The sequence below is a fragment of the Onychostruthus taczanowskii genome, unplaced genomic scaffold, assembly GCF_017590055.1.
Source record: "Onychostruthus taczanowskii isolate IOZ18803 unplaced genomic scaffold, ASM1759005v1 scaffold69, whole genome shotgun sequence".
NCBI classification, from domain to species: domain Eukaryota; kingdom Metazoa; phylum Chordata; class Aves; order Passeriformes; family Passeridae; genus Onychostruthus; species Onychostruthus taczanowskii.
In genome coordinates, this window is record NW_024504676.1 from 4087068 (window position 1) to 4110043 (window position 22976).

Genomic DNA, 22976 nt, shown 5'->3' on the forward strand with positions numbered 1-22976 from the left:
TTTTTTTCCAAATCTTAAGGAATAAGGTCACTAGGAGCCTTCTCTAAGGTGCATTTGTGGAGCTTTTCAATACTTTCAAGTCTCTAACAAGCTTTTCAAGACTCTAGAGATGCATCAGTGAAAGTACAAAACCAGTAAAATAAGGGGGAAAAAACCTGGATGTAATTAGAAGTTGTAGTGAGAAGGTAACATGCCTACATTACATTCTGTAAATAAATGCTTTTATCCAGAGCAGTCATCCTCTTAGGACATAGAAATTCCAGAGATAAATTGTATGGGACAGACTGAAGCAAAGGTTTTCTTGCTGTTTTACACTTTCAAGAAGTGTGTGATAAGTTGTTGATCTGAGAAGAGTGAAATGGTTAGAATCAAACTCTCCAAAACTAATTCAAACCTTCTGACCACTGCTTTCTTTTGGTGCAGTGGAGCAGCACCTTCTCTGGGGTGAATTGCAAAGGGGCTAGAGCAAGTCCAAACAACCTGGAAGCTCATGCATAGACTGAGGGACAAAGGGTGTGGAGACCACCAAAGGGAAGCACTGCTAAGTAGCATTCTGCAACATGGCCCGTTACAAATGCTGGGAAGATTCCTTACTCACTGCTGACAGCAGAAGGCATAAATTGAGGCATGAAAGCATCTTTGTTCGCTGAGCAGATGGAAATGTTTGGCCACTGTGTGGATTTCTTCTTGCAGTCTGGACTGGAATTACCCTTGTTTTGGTACCATCCAGCATTAATGTGTCCCAGAGTTGCCCCTTAAACAAAGGAAAAATACTCTACAGCATATTAACAGTGTGAGCATATCACAGTAAATGGTTTTATACATAATACAACACGGTCATTAACCAGCTGTGCACATAAAACACCAAGTGGAGGCAGCAGGATGCAAACCAGGTTCTTCAGCTCCCAAGGCATTAGACACAGAGGGCTAAGGGAGCTCTCCCAGCCCGTGTGTTGCAATGGAAAGTGCTTTTCCATCTGCAGTAGTCATCCTTCTCCAGGGTGTTTTACAACACTGCAAAATGCCTGTAAGCCATGGGCTAGCTCGGTGAGAACGAACTAATTACACAGCAGGCAGTAACTCCTCTGTGATAATCATAGATCTGTTTGCCATGATAAGTTTTAAGCCCTCCTAAATTACTGTCAGTCAGATTTGGACAGGTTTATATCTTGTGATGTACCACAGTTAGAAACATCACACACTGGCCTAGCCTAATGTCTGATTCTACCTGCTCATCGTATTACTGTATTTCTGTATAATTAAAGAGAAAATATTTGACAGTATAGCATAGGAGGATTTTATTAGCAAAAGTTTACGGCCACAAGTTTTATTGGCTAAACTTTATATCCACACCAAGTTACATATGTCATCCTTAACAAGGGCAAATAAAACCTGTATATTGTGCCACATACACTGTCATGTATTCAGAACATGCCTCAGGACCATTTCTGTTTTAGTGTCTGCATGGCCTCTTTGACAGTGGAAGCACAAAGACATGGGCCTGATGGTTCTGAAAGCTCCACTGGTGAAAATCAGAGCAGGACACTGATGTGGGCTCTCCATTCTCTTTGCTGCCTGTGTGTTTGGTAGGTCTAGGAGCACCTGGTAAGGACTAGTGTATGCCATGGTGGCTGGCTCGTTTCTGAAAAGTGAAGTTGTGTTTTCTGTTGTCCAGTAGGAGGATGGAGCTAGGCAAGTAGCTAAGTTGATGATATTTGATATAGAGATTTCCCAGTGCTATTTTGTCTTGGTCAGTTATTGCTTACAGTTGAATTGCAAAGAGTCAAGGAGATTTTTGTTGTTGTTGTTGTAAGCTCAGTGTAAATTGAGGGAGCAGTTAAATAGCATAAGCAGATTAACATCTTTTCAGGGCCAAACAATTTCCTAATAAACACCTGTAAGCAATTAAGAGTGCATCAGTTTATAGAAAACTGATTCTATAAGGCCTAACCATAGCTACTGTGAAAGAAATGAAGCAAAGGCTTTTGTGCTTCTTTCTTTTAAGGAATACAAATGATTTGCCTTTCCCACTTTACACTGTCAGAACTTATGCAGTGCAAGTTAAAGAGGAAAACTCAAGATTTCTGGAACATTTAAATCCTAGACTTTACCCTAGTATGAAACAAAGATGGAGTTTCCTAACCCTCTGCTGTGCAAGTGCACTTGCTTTCACACCTGAACTGCAGTGGAGTTAGGCTGGGTGGTGTATTTAAATTTGTCTCAAGCAAATACTCCTCTTTCTGTTGAGGGAAAAAACAACTTGGAAAGTCAGTTTCATGTCAGTCTTTGAGATACCTATGCTATATATGAGATTACTGTAAGAGGGAGAAGAAAACAAAGCAGGAGCTGGCTCAGAGATTCAGCAAACATCAGCAAGCTACCAAGTGAACATTTTAGTGCTGCAGTTGTTTGCCTCTGCAACATTTCAAGGACACCCATCAGAAAAGCTTGATGGGGAAGAATCCTTTTAAGAAGGGGAATTCTGTGGTAGCAGTTTCATTTGGAAGACAGATAACAATGCAGTATTTCTTTCATAGGAGAGAGAAAAAACAGATTTGATAATAAACAGTTCCTTTATTTATTTTGTTACTGTTATATTACCTTTTACAAAGCACTCCCATTTAATGGTATCTCCTATCAGTATATGCCTAAAAACTCTATAGGAGCCCAAGATGGAGTTTACTGTGTATTCACTGTGTTTTTGTATCCATTCTCTCTTCCCTCGCAAAGATACTGACAGTAGTGAGCAGCTTTACAGTAGGAAAGCTGTTGTGCTTTCTCATTGTAATGGCAATATAGGAAAAGCATTCAAGAAAGGTAAAACAAATGGCCTTTTTTATTTAAAGGGTAGTGAATACATTCCCCTTTATCAGTGGTAACAGGTACTGCTTAGAGAGATTTCCTGGTTGAATGGAATGTTTCCAAAGGACATGAATATGACTGAGTTGTAACCCAGTGTTCCCTGAAAATTTTCAGCCCACAGGGTTTGCATTATTCGTTCTGTTTTGCACTATAATGTCTCTCCTTCTCCTAGCATCGATGGACTGTTATGTTCTTATATAACACTGTCCCTTCAAAGCTAGTAATCATCTGACAAACCAAATATTTGTGGCAGAACCATTTAATTTCAAAGAACTTGTACACTGTGTCATAATTCAACCCTCATTCACTTGTATTTTGGCTGAGGCAAGGGATTTTCTCAAAGCACCAAGAGATATGAACTTTGCTTCCCTGAGTCCTGCTCTTTTCAGATATTTGTTCTGATGCTGTCACCTCTGCATTAGCTGGTGAGTGCTGAAATAGAGCAGAAATAATGTGGTGCTTTACTGTGGCAACTTTACATATAAATAACTCACAATTGGAGGGGTTATTACCTGACATTATCCATTCAGTTGTACTGTAAGTATATGTTCTTGGACATTTTTCCACAGCAGTTCTGATGGGAGTGGGGTAACGGTACTTTTTTTGTTTTGTTTTATTTTTTCACACAGATAAGGAATTTACACAATAGAACTACTACAAAGAGTAGTTTTTCAGATATAGCTACACATTCTTGCGTTTGCTTGCAGTTATGGGAAGGAAGTTGCAAATCTGCAAATTTTGTACTCTTGTGGCCAAGGACTACAAAAGATTTGATTTGTGTTGTGAAGAGTGCAGTCTTTGCTATTGATCTTGGTGCAACATCCTTGTTGGCAAACCAAGAGAGTATAAAACTCCTGCTCTCTTAAAGAAGGCATTGGGCTGGATTGGGTCTGTTTAGGATCATTGGATGATAATTCACAATCAGTTGTCTTGTAAACTCCTTTTTGCAGAGTACAGGCATTGGCTTGCTACTACTAAACTGGTTAATCACAGATGAGTAAGAATCTGGGCAAGTGAGTCTATTTTATACTAGGACATCCTGTTTTATACAGCTACTGACCTCTCCTGATGCTGGAGAAGGAACAAAGACTCCTTTCACAGCAGCATAGTAATCAGCTGCTTTATCTGTAAATTCTGGGACTTCTCCTGTTCAGACTTTGTTTATGCCCCATCACAGTACACTAATTTTTCTGTATCACATTTGTCTGGGCAGCTACTTCAGTGTGCAGTAGCTGTCTCCATCCTGCTGTTCATCCCTGTCAACACAACCCACCTTCTCCTCAAACCTAGTTCTGACTTTTAAGGGTCAGGAGCTGCTGCTGAAATATCCTTTCATGATCTTCAATATCCTCTTATTGTATCTCACTGTACTAACAATTTAGCCTGGGGTTTTGCATACTGAGCTTGCTGAGATACCAAAAGCAGAGATTATGGGGTACCATGTGGCAGTGATAGCAGTAGTGACAGCAAATAGCTTTTGACTCCATATCAGGCCTTGTGCAGAGGCAGATGGTTAGGAGTAGTTCAGGCAATATTCAGTTTTGTCGAGAGGAAAGATGGTCATCCTGATTCCTGTTTGTGTACTGTGGTTTGGGAACAGTTCACATAGCCACAAGCACACAAACACCTCATCACAGATCCTAGAGACTTGGATTGGCAGTGCTAGAGTTTGCAAAGTTAGAATTTGTCCCCAAAAATATTTCCTTGGTAAGTCAGTCTACTAAATTTCACAGAAGTTTTCCTTGCTGCCACAATACTGTATTATTGAAAATATCCCAGAACAGCTTTCTTTTATGTCTCTGCATCCCAGCTCTCAGCTCCAGTTTGGTACAGCCATAGACTGCTAATTCATAGCATTGTTGCCAGATCTGTGCAGGCCCAGAGTCATCAGTGATGAGGGTGTAAAACAAAGCAATCAGGCAAATTTCAAATTCTGTATTGGGGGAGGAATAAAAAAAGGGAAGCATGTGTTTTTTTTTCTTTCTTCCATTATAATATTTTACATTAATTTTAATTACTCTGTTTTCTTTTTTTTTCTACATCCATTTCAATAATGTAGTAGGGATGAGTGACGGGCCCAGTATGCTATGCTGGAAAGGGATGGGGTTATTAAGAAAACAGATTAATTGAAGCTTCTGGTCATTGGAACAGCTGCCATTGTAACCATAATGAAAACCCTGAAGTACCATCTTTTTAAATAAACAGAAAACTTACTGAAGTGCTAAAAAATGTCCTGGGGCTGAGATGAACTTCTTTGTATTTGATGAAAGATTGAATCAAATTGGACTGTGATGGTGTCTTAGTTCCTTTGCTTTAAGAGTAAACTTTAATCTCATTTATCCAGACCATGTATACTTTGCTTAGGAGTGTGTTTGGCTGACCCCTCGCCATCCCTTGTGCTAAAGCAATGGTTATTAAATCAAGTGTGATTTTATTAGAACAAGAATATTTAGACAGAATAGCCCTTGACATTAATGTTCCTTATCATATGAAGCCTGCTTATTAATTTTGATTGAATATGTAAACACTTTTTTAAACATCTTTTTCTCAATTCTTGTCCTGGTATGGGAGTAGTGAGGAGAGAAAGGACGTTATTTTCTTTGCTTTAGAAGACAAGTATTTTTGAAGATGCAGAGAAAACAATGCAGTTAACTGTTTTTAATGGTGCAGCTGTTGGAAATGAGAGACCTTATCCACACACTTTTGAACAGTCACAAAATACCTGGATGCTTTTCCTCAATAGTGAATTAAACATTGGTAATATCTGTCTCAAGAGCAGATTTTCATCTGCAGATAAGACCTGAAGGAGCAGTTAATGCCAAATGCACCTTTAAATCTTACTGTACAAGACTGAGGTAGGTAGAAAAATAGAGGCTGAGACCAAAGAGGTAGTCAGCTGATTCTGAAATGTTGCTAGCTGTGGTTTCTCTCAATTTAAAATGTTTCTTTTTTGTAATCATTGGGGTTTTTTCTGATAAGTTATTGATTTTATTATAAAATCTTAATGAAGAACAAGAATTATCTGTTATTAAGAATACAAATTGAGAAGAATTGACTTTAATATAGTTGAGGAGATTTCATATAGTTTCGTAGAGTATATGAAACAGGTTGCTAGTTGTTTTTATTCTGTCTATTGTGCATAGACAGTTCAGCAAAACATTTCCATGTATTATATTGCATGGGCTGTTTCCTCCCCCCCAGCATCTCATTGATTAACAGAGCCTTCTAATATCATGAGACAGGCTTCAGTGGGCTTCAGATTGGGCCACAGAGAATGACCAGACCTGGTGGGAAAGAAATCAGCAGCAAAATGGTAAAGACATGTCAAAATGAAATAAAAATTTTAAACCTCAGACATATAAGACTGTGAGTCTTTGGCCTGAAGTAGTTTTTGGACAGCTGTTATCTAGCAGCTGGTCCAATGCAAAACAGAAGATCCAAATCATCATTCCTAGTTGACATCCTGTTGAATTTTCTGTCTCCTTTCTATGTGCTCCTACTGTGATGTAAGGAAAATGTTTTTTGAAAAAAAGTCTAAAGATGTGGCTGCCTTTTTTCATATTTCAGGATACATCTCTTGTCTAGTTCAAGTTGATGTAATTTACTCAATGCAGCACAGTGATATCTGTTGCTGTCAGGCTGAGAATATGTAATTCTGTCCACAAGGGAGATACTTTTCTCCTTACGGCAAGGCACGAGAGATAAGATTCAGGACAATGTTGACATTTCCAGCTCTCAGCAGAAAATGAAGACTTGACAAAATAAGTCTTGTTAGGAGTCAGGGAATATCTTTGCAGGGTGCTTTTTGGATGTGATGCACAAAAGGGGAGATGGTGTTAAAATGATGCTGTTTGAAAAGGTGCTTCAGGGAAGAGAATAACAGGGGTCTGTTTTCCACTTAGCTCTAGGAGAAGGGAGAAGGTGTTGTTCAACAGTGTGTGTGCTGTTGTGTTAGTAGCACGAAGATTATTCCTTTGAATGATGTTTAATGTTGCAAGCAGCAGCATATGCTGTCATTGCAGCACAGAGGTGAATGCTTGCATGCAAGAGTACAGATTTTGAAGAGGAATAGCCTAGAAAGCCCAAACTTGTCCTTGTAGGTTTACTGGGATGCAAGGTTGATGAACACTGCATGAATATTTAAAATTACTTTTATGAGATCCTTTATAAGCTTCACTGAATATAAGCTTCACTGAATCTGCAGATGAGGAGAAAAGTTGATTTGGCTTGTGTATGCTAACCTACCCAAAGTGTTACATACCAATCTAACATGAAGAAAATACCTAAAGTAAACTGGTTCTCTCACCCGGTCAGACAGTAGGGTTTCCTGCTATCACTGAGCCTAGCACTCTGCTTGACAGTCCTTATTTCCTCCCCTGGCAATTTGGAATAAAGATACTGCTGAGATTTAAGCATTCTCACTTCTTTCTCTTACCACTTCAGTCAGGACCCTTGCCTCTGCTTAAATGCTTTTTTGAATCAAAGGTGCTGTTTAGCTTGTAAAAGCAATCACATTGCAGAAATGGCATAATTTTTGCAGAAATGGCATAATTTTTGCAGAAAAGGCTTCTCAGCTTTTTTTATTGCCTCATTTAACGCTTCTTGCATGGTGAGACACACAGCAAAGGTAGATTGTTCCTCTCTCCTCCTTGGCCTTGTAAGAAGAGAAGGGTTTTGATGTGAGGTGGCATTTTGAGTCCCATGAAGTTGCACTGGCTGCTGGCTGTGACTGTCTCAGTCTGTGACCTCCGTGTGCTGGACAGAGCTAGCTAGCAGAGTCCCTCGGCAACTCTGGGCCAGGATATCTGGTAGCAGTGCCCAGCACTGGGCTTCTAAGTTTCCATGCTAGTTGCCAGCAGCACAACCTGTTTCTGCGATAAATTGTAGAGTTGTTAAACTAGAGGAGAAGGTCACAGAGACGAAGCCCAAGCAGTGCTCATTCAGCAATAGAGTTGTCATATGCTATAAACATCACTGAAAATGAAGACATCAGATGACAGTGTATTTCGATCCCATGGATGATATTTATTTGAATTTTCACTCTGTTTCGCTTGCAAAAAGCCCCACCCCTGAATGCTGTCTGCTGCAGACTTATCCTGAGAAATTAATGGAAAGTCTTGACTGTTTCATTCAAACAATTCTCAGGATAAGTCTGTAATCATGCTTTTTGACAGGCTGTGTGTTTGACCTGTTTAGTCTCAACTATTTCACTCATGTTCCTGTAAATGAGCTGAGTCAGGTTGAGTCAGGGGAAGCCCTTGAGCATGGGAGAGAAATCACACATTCTCTGGACTCCAGATGAAAAGGAGCAAGGGGAGGAGCTTTGGGAGACACTGAGTATGGGACGCAGGAGAGGCACTGCAAGGAACTGAGAGCAGTGTCTCAGTGAACAGAGAAAACTTCCTAAAGACCATGTTCCTTAAGGACTTCTTACAAAGTGGGCACTGTTTTCTGCAGAAAGTGACTGATGGCAGGAATAAAGTGTGAGGACAAGGACATGCTTCTAGGGAGACCATGGGTGAAGAGAACATTGCTTTTAACCCATCTTTTTTTTCCATTTACAATAGTCTTTTTAATTTTTTTCTGTTGTTCAAATGCTAACTATTCTGTTTTATGTTTTTAACAAAGCCTGACTTTTTATTTTAAAAGTCCTTTGGTCTGTTTTGCAGAACTGTCTATAAAAAGTAGGTTTGGGACCTTTTCACACATTAAATATCACATTAAATAAAGTTAATCCTTATCCCCATCCCTGCCTTCTGCCACATGGCACTACTAAAGGGCAAGGTGGAAAGGGATAAAAGCGTCTTATACTGCAAAATGTGAAACAGCTTTGACCTTATGCTCAGTAATTCCCCCAGCAACTCAAGCACAAAAATCAGCAAAATTAATACAAGTGTGCAGGGTTAAGTATCAAGCAAATCTTGTGAGAACAGAGGAATTCAAAACAGTGTTCCGTGCTCGAGGACTAGTTAAGCCCTAGCAGCGCAGTGCCTGCTGTGGGCAGGAGGGCTGGATGGGGTGCCCTGGTCTAAATGCCATCCATCCCATTTGCTTCAGCACCCTACACTCAACTGGGGCATGCACAAGATTGCATATTGACATATGTGTGTGTGTATATATATATATACACAACTGCAAATACATTACACATTAAATCCATTCAGTTAGTTTTGGCATTTGCTTGGAAATGTTAGAGCTCAACAAAAGACATGATCAGTGTTACCAAAACTTTGCATTTTCCCTTTTTGTTACCTCTGTCACCTCTAGAGGCTGCATGCCCTAAGTTTCTGTGTTCTTTTAGGTCTCAGGAGGGTGTAAATGTTTGCAAGGGGTCCTTAGAGACAGGGCAAAGCAGCAGGGTTGTAAAGTTGCGCTGTTCTGATATGAAGAGGCAGAAAACCAAGTTATGTTGACTGGGTGAGTACCAACAAAATAATAAACTAAATGCAGATTCTGTGTCCAAACCTCTTCTGCTTTCAGTTCCCACTGGGACACTGTTCCAGTGCCCTTGTTCTATTTGATTTTCTTGCAGAGAAATTGGACAGTATCCTGTTTTTAAAATTACCTCCGTTTTAATTTATTCTGGTTTTGATGCTTATTGCACCATATAACCAATGGTCCCCAGATTTTTTCCTCAGTCTTTGAGTCTATAATTTACCTGCCCAGTGTCTTAAAGGCAGATGCCACTTTACTTTAAGTTCTGTATAATTTTAATATGCATACGTTTATATAATATATGGGGTTTGTGGGGTCAGTGATGAAGGGAGATGATTTACACTTCATGAGCATTTCCAGCCATTCAAAAGACAAGTGAATTTCAGTTTTACAGAGGCATCTTAACAGAAACCTGAAAAGATCCAGCATATTTAATGTAACTTAACTCAGCAAAAAAATGAACAAGCTATTCTCCCTTGGGACTTAGTACCAAACTCACAGAACTAGGCATGATCCAGCTAAATGTATTCCTTTTCCATGTTAGGGTTTTTTAAAGAAAAACACAGAGATGGGGGATTCTGGGAAAAAGGCACATGAATTATGAAACACTGAATTTTACATGTCAGGACTTAGGAGTACTAGATTACAGCTTCCACTGAGGCACCTTTGCTTAAACCTGGAAATGCAATGGGAAATCAGTAAAACAAACCTGTAGTGCTTGCTAGGGCCCCTCTTCAGAACATGTTAAATTTAGATAAAGCTCAGATCCTAAACTGTGTTTCTCCCGTGATTGCAGGGCTCTAGGAATGGGAGTTTATATATATATGTATAAGTAGAAGAGAATGATGGTGAGAATTATACTCAGCAGTCTGGGCATGTAAGGGCACAGAATAGCTCAGGAAAGTAAATCTGAGCAAGATGTCCCATGATTGCAGAGCAGCTGGTGGACGGGAGCTGTGGTCCAAGGTGAGTGCTGATTCCAGAGCCCTGCGGACACTCACCTGCTGGCTGCCGCATCGCCTCTCGTGGCTCCCTGTGGCTGGCCAGGACACAACATGGACATTGATTTCCTCCTGCATCTAAGCCTGGTATGATCTCTGTGTGCTCTTGCTGTTCTCCTGGCATTAAGGGGTTCAGACATGATGGAAAAGGAAATTGGCCAATATGCTGCAAAGAAAGTTAATGTGTCTTTTGTCACACATCCTCCAGTTTCAGATGTACCATCTCCTCTTGTTTTTGCTTGCACATACGTGCTCAGGCAGAGCCAGAGGTGTTGTAACTTTCTTAAAGCCTGGTAGAGGCAAAAAGAGCTATAGAGATCTGGAGCCTTGTCTGACATTAAGAATTCTGATCTGATTAGAGAAGCAATGTGTGTGACTTAGTATCCATTAGCAACAGAAACAAAACTCCTTGTATCTCTATTTCAGTCTATGCTTGAAGGAACTGGTAACTTTTCTTACTGTCCAAAAATGACAGTTCTTTTTAGGGGAAAGAGAGGATGCAAAGACACTGCTTACCTCATACCTGCACTGCCCAATAGGTTATCCTAAATAACGTGAAATATTATTTTATGTGTTTCTAACAAGTTTCTTCTTGCTCCTTTTCTTTTATTCTTTGTAGGTGATGAAGTAGATTGACTGCAGCTCTCCCCTCCTGGCATGCCATATGTGCAGTGTGATATACCCTTCTTTACTAGATTGCTCCAGCTTTTGGGGAGGTGGGAATTTATTCCTGGAATCATTCCAGTGTCCAGATCACTTTCATTGTCTTTATTGGTATGGACTGTAGCCCATCATCATTGGGGAGAGCAGTTGGTAGGGAGCACATGAGATAATTGCCTGAAATGAACTCTGCCTCCACAGAGCACAAAATCACTCAGTGGCGTTGAAGTATTCTTAGTCTGGCTTAAGTCACCTTTCTCCCTGTAGGCAGTATCTGGTTCTTACATATGTAATGGGGACCATATGCTCAGCCTAGACCCAGTCCCAGGCTTAGACCATCTGCCTATAAAGCAGTACACTTTTTCTTTCCTGTGGACTTTTCCAGGTGGCATCTCCATCCTTCAGGTGCAGGATGACTGGCAGCAAAGAAAGAAGCTTTTCTGCATGCTCAGTATTGAGCAAAGCTCAGTGGGTCCTCAGGGTCAAACTCTTCCCATCTGCTCATTCCCATGCCTGGAACAGCTCTGTGCAGTAGAGGCAGCCTCTCAAATATTGCTATGCCTCATGCGAGTGTATATGGCTTTCATAGAGTCATTTAGATTGGAAAAGACCCTTTAGATCTTCAAGTCTACCACTAAACCATGTACCTAAGCATCAGGTCTTATAAATATCTTCAGGGATGGTGACTCAACCACTTCCTGGGCAGTGCTTGATAACTCTTTCAGTGAAGAAATTTTTCCTCATGTCTAATCTCAATTTTCTCTGGTGCTGTTTGAGGCCATTTCCTCTTGTCCTGTCCTGTCACTAGTGGTAATTTACATGACTTCACTGTTCTTCAAAATCTCTTATCAAGTGGAATTTTCACTTGAGGTTTCTTCTTGAAACACATGTGGTTTAAGCAAAGATAAGATGGAAAAGCTCTCTTCTCAAGAGTAGCACAACCCTGTAGCACTGGTGTGCCTTGGGGCAGCTGTGTGCCATCATAGTTTACTATAGCAGCTGGAGGGCCTCTCTCAACCCTTTGAAGGCAAGAAAGCTTGGGGAAGAGAGTTTGGCTGTTTGTTAGGCTCTTGTCTGGCCTCTCCCCACTTGAATTAGTTTGGTTACTGAGGAGGAAAGAAGGCTGTAAGCTCTTGCATTCTGGACATAAAACTGAACTGTAACCACGGCCTGAATTAGAAGTATCCAGACAAGGGCAAAACCTCATAAACCAGTGATCTCTTTTACAACCTTACAACCTGCTGTAAATGTTTGTTTTACCCTTCCAAAGCCACACATCTCTTTGCCACTTGAGTGAGCAGGAAGCTTTATTAGAAAATGTTTCCCTGCATTTGCATCATGCTTGGTTTGCTTGGTTCAGATTAGTTAGTAATTGCTTCATTAGTGTAGAAATAGGTGTTGTGTTACTTTTCATGTTGGTTTTTATCCCACCCTGTTGTTGTGTGAACATTTCTTACAGTTACTTGCTGCAGGGAAAATGTGAAACAGGCTGTACAACAGGAGGCAGAAACAGAAAAATCGCCTTAGCTTGGGAAGAGCCTTGCTTCTTGTCCTCAGCTGGCATCAACAAGCCCATGAATATTAAAGTCAAGTGCAAGCCAGAACGACCCAGCTTTACAATTATAAAGGAAAGGGTGAGAGGAGGTTGAACCAGGGCAGATTAAAAGACTGAAGAAGAGTAATTTGGAGCTTTGCACTGCTGAAAGCACACCAGTTTCTAGTTATTACTGGTTGAATCAGGAAGGAGTAGAAGCAGTGGTCTGTTTTAGAGGGTCCTTTGCCTGTTTATACCTGGACTCTCTCAACTGCTAGTGCTTTCTGATCCATGGATCTCCAGCCGGAGTCTCCTTTAACTTGGCCTTGTCTCAGCAACAGAATAGCACAAGAAGGCAGTGTCAGTGGGTCAGTGTGGTCTGAGGTTTACAGAGTGGTGCTGGTGCTACTAGATTCTACTGTCTGGAACAGCTCCTGTATTAACCACTAGACAGTCCAGCTCGGCACCAGAGGACAGATCCTAGCCAGATATGACTTTCTGATTGGAGCTGGTAAGAGATGTGGTATTATTTATGGTGAATAAATACTGAATAGTTTAATATATTGTGTGTTCATCCTGGAGTGATGGAAATTTAAAGGTGTGATGTAGGGGTGAGAGAGGACTTAGCAAAGCTCCCCTTTTCTCATCACCCCACAACCTAAAATTATCTGCTACACCTGGGAGGAGAGAGATTAAATACACAGGGCTTTTGGAGAAAATGTGTTTGAAGAAGAGATGTGAAAGAGTGGTTGAATGAAGAACAGGAGGAAGCTCCAGTCTTTTGCAGTTGAAGGGGAAGGGAAGACTCTGTGCATGCAGACATAAAGATTGTGTGCTGTTTGGCTGTGGAGGAACAGGCAGGTAGAAAACAGCAGTTAGCAAGTGTCCAAAAGCAATCTGAGGCTTTACAAAAGGCTAAAAATAGTTCAAAAATCATGATGGTCTTTGTGTGCAGGACAGTCATGCAGTAACTCTGCATGATGCCACTGTTCCTTTGGAAAAAAAAAGACCATGCTGCTGGAAGTGCATTTCTCTCTCCTTTTCCCTGTGTATCTTAACAGCAATGACTTTGAGGCTTAGGGCTTTTATGAAGGATTTTGATTTTTTGGCAGAATTAAGTGGCAGGCAGTATAACCACAGCTTTCCTATGAGAGAGCTTGGCCTAATGTCCCTGTGACCTGCTGTGGATCTGTCCCCTTCTGGACCTTGTGGTCATGAGGACGCTGCTGATGCTTTTGTTTTCGTGGTATATTGAAGAAGCCAACAGACACATTGAAATTCAAGCAGAGGTTGTACAGGCACGTTTTTGCCCCAAAGATAACTTTAATGCAGAGAAAAGAGCTGCAGCAGAGAGGTTTGCACATTAAGGAACTGCTGAATGATACATGAAGCACAGCAGTGTGGTATTGGCAGTGCCTGCTTTGTGAGAGAAAGGGAGTGACAGTAACAGCCTATGCTGTACATCAGTTGTGCTTTTTCTTACTGGGGCAGTAATGGGGGCTACTGGGCTGGGAATGAACAACATGGCTCCTCCTTGAGCCGTGGAGGCAGGAAAGGTTGTTGGGCAGCAGGGACAGAAAACTTGTTTTGAACAAAGCAGGAAGAAAGGCAAGAAAAGGCAGGGAGGCCACATCAGCTCTGGCAGGGTTGCGCTGAAGAGGAGTGGAATTGCTGCTGGGCTGGCAGCAGTACTGGCACAGTAAACTCTGCTATGTAATGGAACAATAGGACCAACACCTAAAGCACCATAATCAGGCAATCCATGCTGCCCAGGCTTGTTGTCCTGCACGACAAAGGTGGAAGGAGGAAGCAGTGGTTAAAAAAAAACCTTGTTAAAGGTGAAAGTTGACTGCAGAAAAGTAAAGGGGTAATACTCTGCAGTGCTTTAATGTGAGGTCTGTAGCTCCGTGTGATGGCAGACTTGTGGAGTTCCTGCACGTCAGAAGTTGTGAGGTAATGCTCTATAGGTAGCTGGTTCAAGAGATTTGCCAAGAAATTAAAAGTCCTAGAAGTTTTCCAAGCCTTTGTGATTCAGCAGCAGAAAGAAATTACTACACTTGCTGGCAAGTTGCCACTGCATAACTAAGGCAGTTAAATTTTTGCCGTGGCAGTAGTAAGACCTTGGGTTTCCTGGTAACTGTTTTGTGGTTCTGTCTAAACCAAATCAGCAAGCTTTTATCCTTCATGGTGGGAGAGTATTTTCATTCTCAATTTGCATATGGAGAGACTGACATGAAGAGAACAGTCCAGCATTTTCAGAAGTGTCTTGCATTAGGAGGCAGACATTTCCCAAGATTTTCAGAGATGCTGAGCCATGTGAGGCATCTCTGGACATCAGCTACACTGCTTGGTATTTATGAAACTGGAAAGCATTGATACTGCACAAAACTTGAGGCCACTCTGGAAAACACTGGCCTAGGAGGCTTCCTTGGGCTAAAGGGCTCAAATGAATCCTGGACGTTGCTGTGATTAGTACTTCTCTGCTCCTGTACCACAGATTGTTCCTTATACTTTTTATTCTTTAGACAGTGACTGTGTTTGCCTTGGCCCCCATCTTCCCAGGCTCTGTCAGAATCCTTTTCATGATGAAGTTGTGTATTTGAGTCTTGCCTTTTGGAGTTGTTCTGACTAACCATGAGCAGCACAAACAGATGTTGTTTTGTTTGAGCCTCTCACTGGACGCTTGGGTGTGGAAGAGAGGAAAAACCCCAGCATACTCAGAGAGACTTTTTACCCATATCTGGGCTCCTCTTGAATTTCAACTCACAGCTTTTGTCAATGTTAAACGTGTTGATTAAACAGTTGTAACAAAATGGTTGAAGAGCACTGGTCAAATTGGGAGCTCTCTTGCCAATGAATTTGGCAAAGCTTTGGTTCTGATTCTACAGTGTCTCCAGTGTACACAGTATTTCATTGGCAGTATTTCATTACTGTATTTTCAAGCAGTGTTCATTGAATTGCTTTATTTTACATTTACTGGTGTAGGTATGCATGAAAAATCAAACCACCCTTCTGAACTGGAAGCAGAAAAAAAATTACTGTACTTTAATTGTTTTCATTTTTGGCAGAGCTACTTTCTAATGCAATTATGCTTGTGCTTAGGGGCATGTGGGATTGGAAGATCAGGTATCCAACTTTGTGCACTCTTACAGACATCTTATACTTAAATTATGTGAACCCTTTGGGAACCACACTGTTGTATAAGCATTACCTAGCAAAAATCATCATTGTTGCAAACAAACAAACTTCTCTTCATAACCATTTAGTAGGTAATATTACTTTTTATTAATCTAAGTGATTTGAATATGGACTTTAGAGTTCTTTTCAAGTAACTTCTTATGGTGATGTTCTTTCTTATATGGGGACAAGAGACAGCTGGGCAAAATATGAATCAACTACTATGGCCAAGCATGAAAATAGGAAAAGGGGGAAAAAAAACTATTTTGGGAAAAATAAGTCTATTAGTTGAAGTGCAAGCTCTGGTAATCCTTTTTCAGACAAGGCTTTTATTATAACAAGGTTAATTTTCCACAAATAATCTTCTTTGTTTGCAGTGGCTTTTTGTGTTTTCTATTTAAGTGTTTCAACACTTCATGGAAGATGAGGTGTGCCTGATGTTTCTGTAAAGATGCCTAGATGGGAGCTACTTGTTGCAGGGAAGAAATTAAGGCCAGTATCATATGCCGCTTATGTCAGTTTGGCTAAGATTTTTTTTTTTTTAAAGTATTCATGATTAAGGAAAAGGAAAATTTTCCATTCTTATCCTGGCTTGTCCTTATTTCTCAGATGATCTAAAGCATTATAAGCTGTTCAAAAGTGCATGCACAAAGTTGTTTACAATCAGTTAAGCCTAACAGCTTTGCACCAGCTTAATATGAATTTACTCTATAGGTTTACAGTAGTAACTTTTAAACAGGAGCAATACAAAATGGCGTGATGGAAGTTCTGGCTTCTCTATAACCTCACCTAAGGTGAGGGATGCAGATGTTTTGCTGTGCAAAGACTTGATGTGAAATCTGGTTTAAACCATGGCAGTTCCACCTTCTTTAATGTTGCACTTGGCCCAAGGCAAATGAATGCATATCCAAATTTTCCAGCATGTGTCTGTCTGTCTCCAGATATATATCTGCAGCTGTAGAGATCAATCCTTCTTCAACCAAACAGAGATGTGGACACTGATTCATTTTGTGTGGCTGTCTAGCAGGTTATTCCTTCATTATTTCTTAACGGCTTTCAAAGATCTTGGTTCCTCTGTTTTAAATGTAAAACAGTCTTATTCTGTATATGTTTAGTGTATGCTTATGGTTACTAAAAGGTATCTATTTCTTCATAAGCCAGGCTGATGATTCAGTGTAGAAATTCATTTGTTTCTTGGGCAGAAATTTTCCCTTCTGGTGCTGGTCCAAATAGAGTTTTTATGGCTGGATCTTTGCTTATACACAGAGGTGTTCTTGTGATTGCTGAAATTATACTTGATTATTTACCAAAGGATAATAATATGCACTGTGTATAACCTCTTCCCTTGGCTTTTATTTGAATACTAAAAGGAGAGAAATGATCTGCCCAAAGAGGTTTCCTTTGTGTTTCCTGTCTCATCGTCTCTCTCTTTGAGAGGAGAAAAAAAACCATAAAAAGCCCAACTGCAATGTTCTCTGGCTAAAACCCATTCAAACAAAGGAAGTCTTAAATCCATATTAATCACTGCCACATTTAATTTTTCAATCACTGCTTGATTAAATTGCTGCCTAGATTTGTCCTTTCACTCATAAGGCCTGGTGAGTGCTCTGCAGTGAACTCAAACAGAGAAGTAATAAAGTGCTTTCTGTCACAGGCACTCCCCAAAGTGCCAGACACAACACAAGTTATTAAAAAAATATCAAAGAGTGAGCTCCTATAAACTGTGCATAGAGAAAAAAAATGATTGTCCAGGGAAGGGGAAGAAGATTTTAATCTCGCATCTGCAATTGTGAAGGCAAATACATCTGTATGGAGGATATTTCAAAGTCAAAAAGAAATGTGCAAACTTGAATGGCTAGGCCTGTGTCAAGACACAGGTTTGTAATGGTTTTAGCACTGTCAGATTGCAAATGCCTGTTTTTTTTCCTTTCAGTAGAAATGTCAGCACAGAGCATGTCTATCAGTTAGTAAACTCACGCTGATCTGCAGCTGCAGTCACAGAATGGGTCAGGCTGGAAGGGACCTCAGTGGCTCCTCTGGCCCAACCTCCCTGCTGAGGCAGGGCCATCCCAGAGCACATGGCACAGGATTGTGTCCAGACAGATCCTGACTATCTCCAGGGAGGCAGACTCCACACCCTCTCTGGGCAGCTCTAGGATGCGGCAGTAGCTCTGTGGGTCCTGAGCCACCTTCGCACTACTGAGCAGTCAAGGTGCCATTCCCATGCTGGGCCATTGTTTGGAGTCCAGTGCTGGAACAGAGGCTCCTGTGTAGCCTGATGTGAGCCAGCAGGTCTTTTGTGGTGACTGCCCTCACTCCAGAGGCGAGCTGTAAAGTTGGCTTTGGTGTTATGTTCTGACAGAAGTGGACTTTGTCCATTACATCACAGCTGCCTGTCAAAGCATGTTAAGTCAGTGTTAGCGTATCCTGGTGTCTCAACACTTGGAATAGTTAGATTAAGACAAAGCCCTGTCCTTCATCTGAGTGTGATGGCTGCCAGCACGAGCACTGATTATCCAGTAAATACAGAATAAAGTGAACAAATAAAGCAAATAGCTGGGGCTAAGAGTGCATGTTTGGCTTCCCGGCTCTAGCTTAGGAGAAGTAACATCCAGATGAAATGGGTGATTTTCCTTAAAATAAAATTGTGAGTTTTTTGGATATGAGCATCCACTTGGCTTTATCTCTTGTCTTTGACTAATCTTCAAACCCTGATGTCAATAAGGGCATATATTGAACAACCATGTTCTTGTTGTGATGTTTCACAGGATGTGTTGCAGTGTTCTGACACAAATACTTTTTTTTTCTCCGCTGTGGCCACAACCCTGAGTCAATAGAGACTCAACATATGCTCAATCATTATAAGTCAATTTTAAACCAATTCAAGAATGTCCATACTAGGGTTATGTGAACAACAATTTAGTAAAAAAATCAATATTTGGCATCATCTGTGTCAGTTTAACTAGCTTACTCCCCATTTAGCTTCCAGCCAGTTGATAGCTGGCAAACCTCTGCAACATAATGTTGTCCTGGGCTTACATAATCTTTATTGGTAAAAGGATTTTAGAGGTTGATTTTCCTCCCTTAAGTTTATATTGTGCAGATCTTTACCCAGCTCATGGTGTGCTGAAGACAGCCTGTTTCATGCTGAGAAAGCCTGTAGCTACAGCTTTTTGAAAGCAGAAGATGTTTGTAGATAAGAAACCAGAGTAAGATTCAAGAGAGCTAATTGCTCATTTCTTCCATTTCTGCTTTATCCTTCTATCTTTTCCCTCCCCCAAATAGGTACAATGATACAAATCTCACATGTGGTGTATGTGCTTTTTTAAATAATTTGTGGTTGTGAAGTTTTTTAAGAGTCAGTGATTACACAGGTAATGAGACTACTGGTGACTGTGGTCAGTGAGTGTTTGGAATGGTGCTGGCCTGTTGGTGATGTCCTGCAACCATGCCTGCTTTTATTGATAGACTGTGATGTAAACCTTGGACTGCTGTTACAGTGATGAGGCTGATCTAAAGAAACCTGTCATCACACCAGGCTTCCTCTAATTATTTAGCAAGTGCCTTTAAACATCAGAGCTAAATATGGATTCCTTCTGGATAATAAGCATGTGAGCTTTGTGGAAGATACGTTTCATCCCTTAGTTTTCTTGTACTGTTAAAGGAACTCTGCTAGTGCGGTGGTTTTGATGCAGTGCTGGCCACGACTGCAGAAGCAGCATTGTCTCAGTAAGAGTTGTAGACTTGAAACAGGGTCACAACGTTAAAATTCATGTTTCTTTTGCTAACCTGTAGAAAGATTGAGGAGTAAGGTGTATTTCTATTTTGTGGTATGGTTAGATATTCACTGGTTACCCTACATTATGGGGCTTCATGGCCCTCAGCTTAAGTTACTGCCAGTGTCTGTAATGTAGAGACAAGGAGCTGGGCTTGGTAATTGCTGTGGTCTCTTACTGCATGGCAATGTATGTACTCTGTGCATCAAAGAACAAACATATCTCATGCAGCTCTACAGTAAAATGCAGTCATCCCACAATGAGCAATAACAATTCAAAAGCGTTTCATAAACATTCTGTTTAAACAACAGCAACCCCCTTCCCGCAACCACAAGACAACAGTGGTATTTCATTTTCACAAAATTACTTGGAGAGCTCTTTGTGGCCTGTACTAGAAATATTATTGGAGCAGTGGGCTGGAGGCTTTCCTTCCCTGCTATCTTTTCTATTTAGCATCAAAATACATTTGGGCTTCCTTCTCTAATATGATGCTATTGTTTGCAAATCTGTTTCATGTTGGTGCTCTGAAACCCTTACTGAGACATCTTGTGCTGTTAGCTTGTGTTTGAGAAAAGGCTCCAGGGTTGAACCCTTCCCAAAGGTGGTAGGTTGGATATAGAAAATGTCAGCAGGATACCTTTGTGCTTACCACTGTATCTCAGAAAGCACAATCACAGTTCTTGATTTCTGCGTGTCCCTGAGTGAATACTACTGGAAAAAGCTGATGAGGGAAATTGTTTCTAATCCTGCAGCATGCTCTGTCCCTTCACTTGTCTAGTTATTATTGTGTTGTGCTAACAGTTGAATGCCACATGTTCATTACTCCTTTGTCCCATCATATGCCACAATCACTTTAGTCCTTCCACTAGAATAATACAACCACAACCATAATGTCCTGAAGATCTCCCAGTATCTGGGGATACTGACATCATTAGGCAGGCATGGGGTTAACCTTTGCATCCACTGTAATTTTATCAGCTAGTGGAAATTATTAAAAGACCTGAAACATGAACTTCATAACAGACAATAACTGTAGACAGGTAACCTCTTGGGCTTACCTCAAGTAATTAAGTCTTAGAATTGAATGGCAGATGCCCACTTTATTAGTGAGTCATTAGTTTAGCAGGGAGATGGTGTTGCAACGCATACAATTGCTTTACTGCATGAGCTGAGTAACTTCTAATTTAGGCAGATGAATAATTAATAGAAAAGGAGCTTTAATAGAAGTAAGGTCATCTGTTTTCAATTATAAAAGCTGAAGTTATTGCATAGATCGAGAAGGGCACAGCATGCAGGATGTGTTGATCCTTCAGGCTTAGATTGATTTGCCTCTTCAGATGAAACCATTAGAAGTAGAGAAACTTGAAGAGCAAGAAAAGAGGGATGTGAGGATTTTCATCATGAGCACCCTCACCCATCAAATGACAAAAGAGCAGTTGTGTGAGCATGACCAGACTGTTGGTAGAACACCTCTGCTGTGATCTTTGATTTATGCATCTGTCAGCAGGTGGCCTTTTGGGCAGAGCAAGGAAGTCTGGAGAAGTGCTTTGTCAAAATATACCACTGACCAGCTACAGTGGGCTGGTCACTCTCAACTCCTAAAAATTAGTATTTCAGGGATAGCAGTCCCTTACATCATGTGTGATCACTTTGAAGGGCAGGAACTTAATTTTTTGCATTTGCTTGACAGCCTTGTGATTGATAGCAGCTGTTGTTAGGAGAACATATGCTGTCAGCTTTGATTGTCTTCCTTTGTAATTTTGACAGACAATGTTCCCTAAATGTATGATATGGAGGATTACTTGGTGAAGACTGTCACATACCAGGACAAAGGGATTTTAAGAAGTACAGCAACAAGTAAACATTCATCTTTGGCAGACCATCGCTATAAATCCTTTGAGAAGAGATATAAAAACTGTAATCAGAGTTTTAAGGATTGCTGTTGTCCAGAATGAGGAATGTGATTGTAACTGAGTAAGGCAATTAAATATAATGCAAAGGTTTGTATTATTTTGCCTTCCTCCTCCATCACCCGCCCTTTTTTTTCTTTTTTTAATGCTTTCCCAGCAGATAAGGGGGAGCTGAGCGATGCTGTAAGGAAGATGCAGGTGGGATGAAAGAATCAGACAGGATGCAGAATATTCAAGAGGTAGCAGTTGTTTGTGCAGATGGTGGGGAAACAGCCAAGAAGATGAACACGGGAAGCTCATTTGTACAACTGGGAACTGCTCATTTAGATGGACAAGGTAAAAGATACAGGCCTGGAAGAGAAACTTTTAGTGAAAAGCAGCCTATAAACATCAGTGCCAGACCTAAATTTGATGAGTTCATGGAGCTGCGTTATTTATGCCTGTGAAACATCTTGCCAGTTAGGTATATCTTTTTTCTTTTGCCCATATGCACACACATGAAGATCAGGTTCATGTTTTATGGGTTTTCCCTTGCTTGTTGTCCCCTATCTGCTGGATTTTTTTAAAAATTTGTATGTTAAGTATTGAAGGATATCTGAGTCATTTCAGGTTTGTTGGTTTCCATACTATACCATCTGAGTTATTTGAGAGCATGGCATTTACTGAATGGCAGAGAGCTTTTCCAAGTCTGTGAAAGGACCTTTGACTCACTCAGCTTTAGAACTTTCTTCATGTAAAGCCTTAGTCTTTGGAGTTCACAGCTCAGTGACCCTGGTGTCTGTCCTTGGACACACTAGGTCGCTCAATTTGGGTGTGCAGAGAAAAGCTGCACGTCAGCTCCAGTTTTGGGTGGATTTTCTTCCTGTTTTATTTTCATGCAATAGTCTGTGAGCTGACAGTTTTGTCAGGGTTTTTTAATTATTTTTTTAAATGCCATAGTTGTGGCTACAAAATTAAGAACCCTTGTGTCCTCCCATACTGAATTGTTCTTTTCCAGAAGGAAAATGAAATAAAAGTAGAATCAACAATAGTGAAAAATCAAGATAGGAATAAAACCATATTATTATTTCCTTCTTTATCTCTTCCTCAACTAAAAGAGAAGGTAGACCGAGGCTGAACAAACTCTGCCCTGCTGTAGGGAAGCACAGCAGCCTTTATGAGCCTGTCCACTTTTATAGCAAGCAGTAAATAGTCATGAAGCACTTGAGCACAGCATATTTATTTACAGGTAGGTTCTGTATTCAAAAGTGACAAGAATTTGTGTGGTGGTGGGAGTATTTGTTACAAAATGTTCAGAGGAACCTGTCTCAATTCAGTTATCTGAACCCATTTCTACATCTGAAAAACACCCCTATCAGCTGAAAATGTTTGCAGTGACAGGAGGAAGAAAGAAAGGCGTTCTGGAAGTTTTCCTCTAAACGAAGAAATCTGTCTTCAGTGTCACCCTTTTATTTTTAAAATTGTTGCTTTGGAAAGACTACATAGTGTTGTTAGGACCACAAAGCATTACTAAGGTTAAACTGGTGGGAACCTGAGCCAAAATTCTGAAATCAGATGAAGTTTGGGAATAGCTCATGGCCAAAATAAGGGTAAGGGCAAGGAGTATGGCATTGACTACGAA

General features: G+C 40.7%; 1 protein-coding gene across 9 annotated transcripts in view; it reads left to right on the forward strand.

The window, feature by feature from the left end:
- The window catches only part of TSPAN4 (tetraspanin 4), a 418001-nt gene that overhangs the window by 310870 nt on the left and 84155 nt on the right, over positions 1 to 22976 (forward strand). The gene's annotated exons all lie outside the window — the stretch shown is intronic.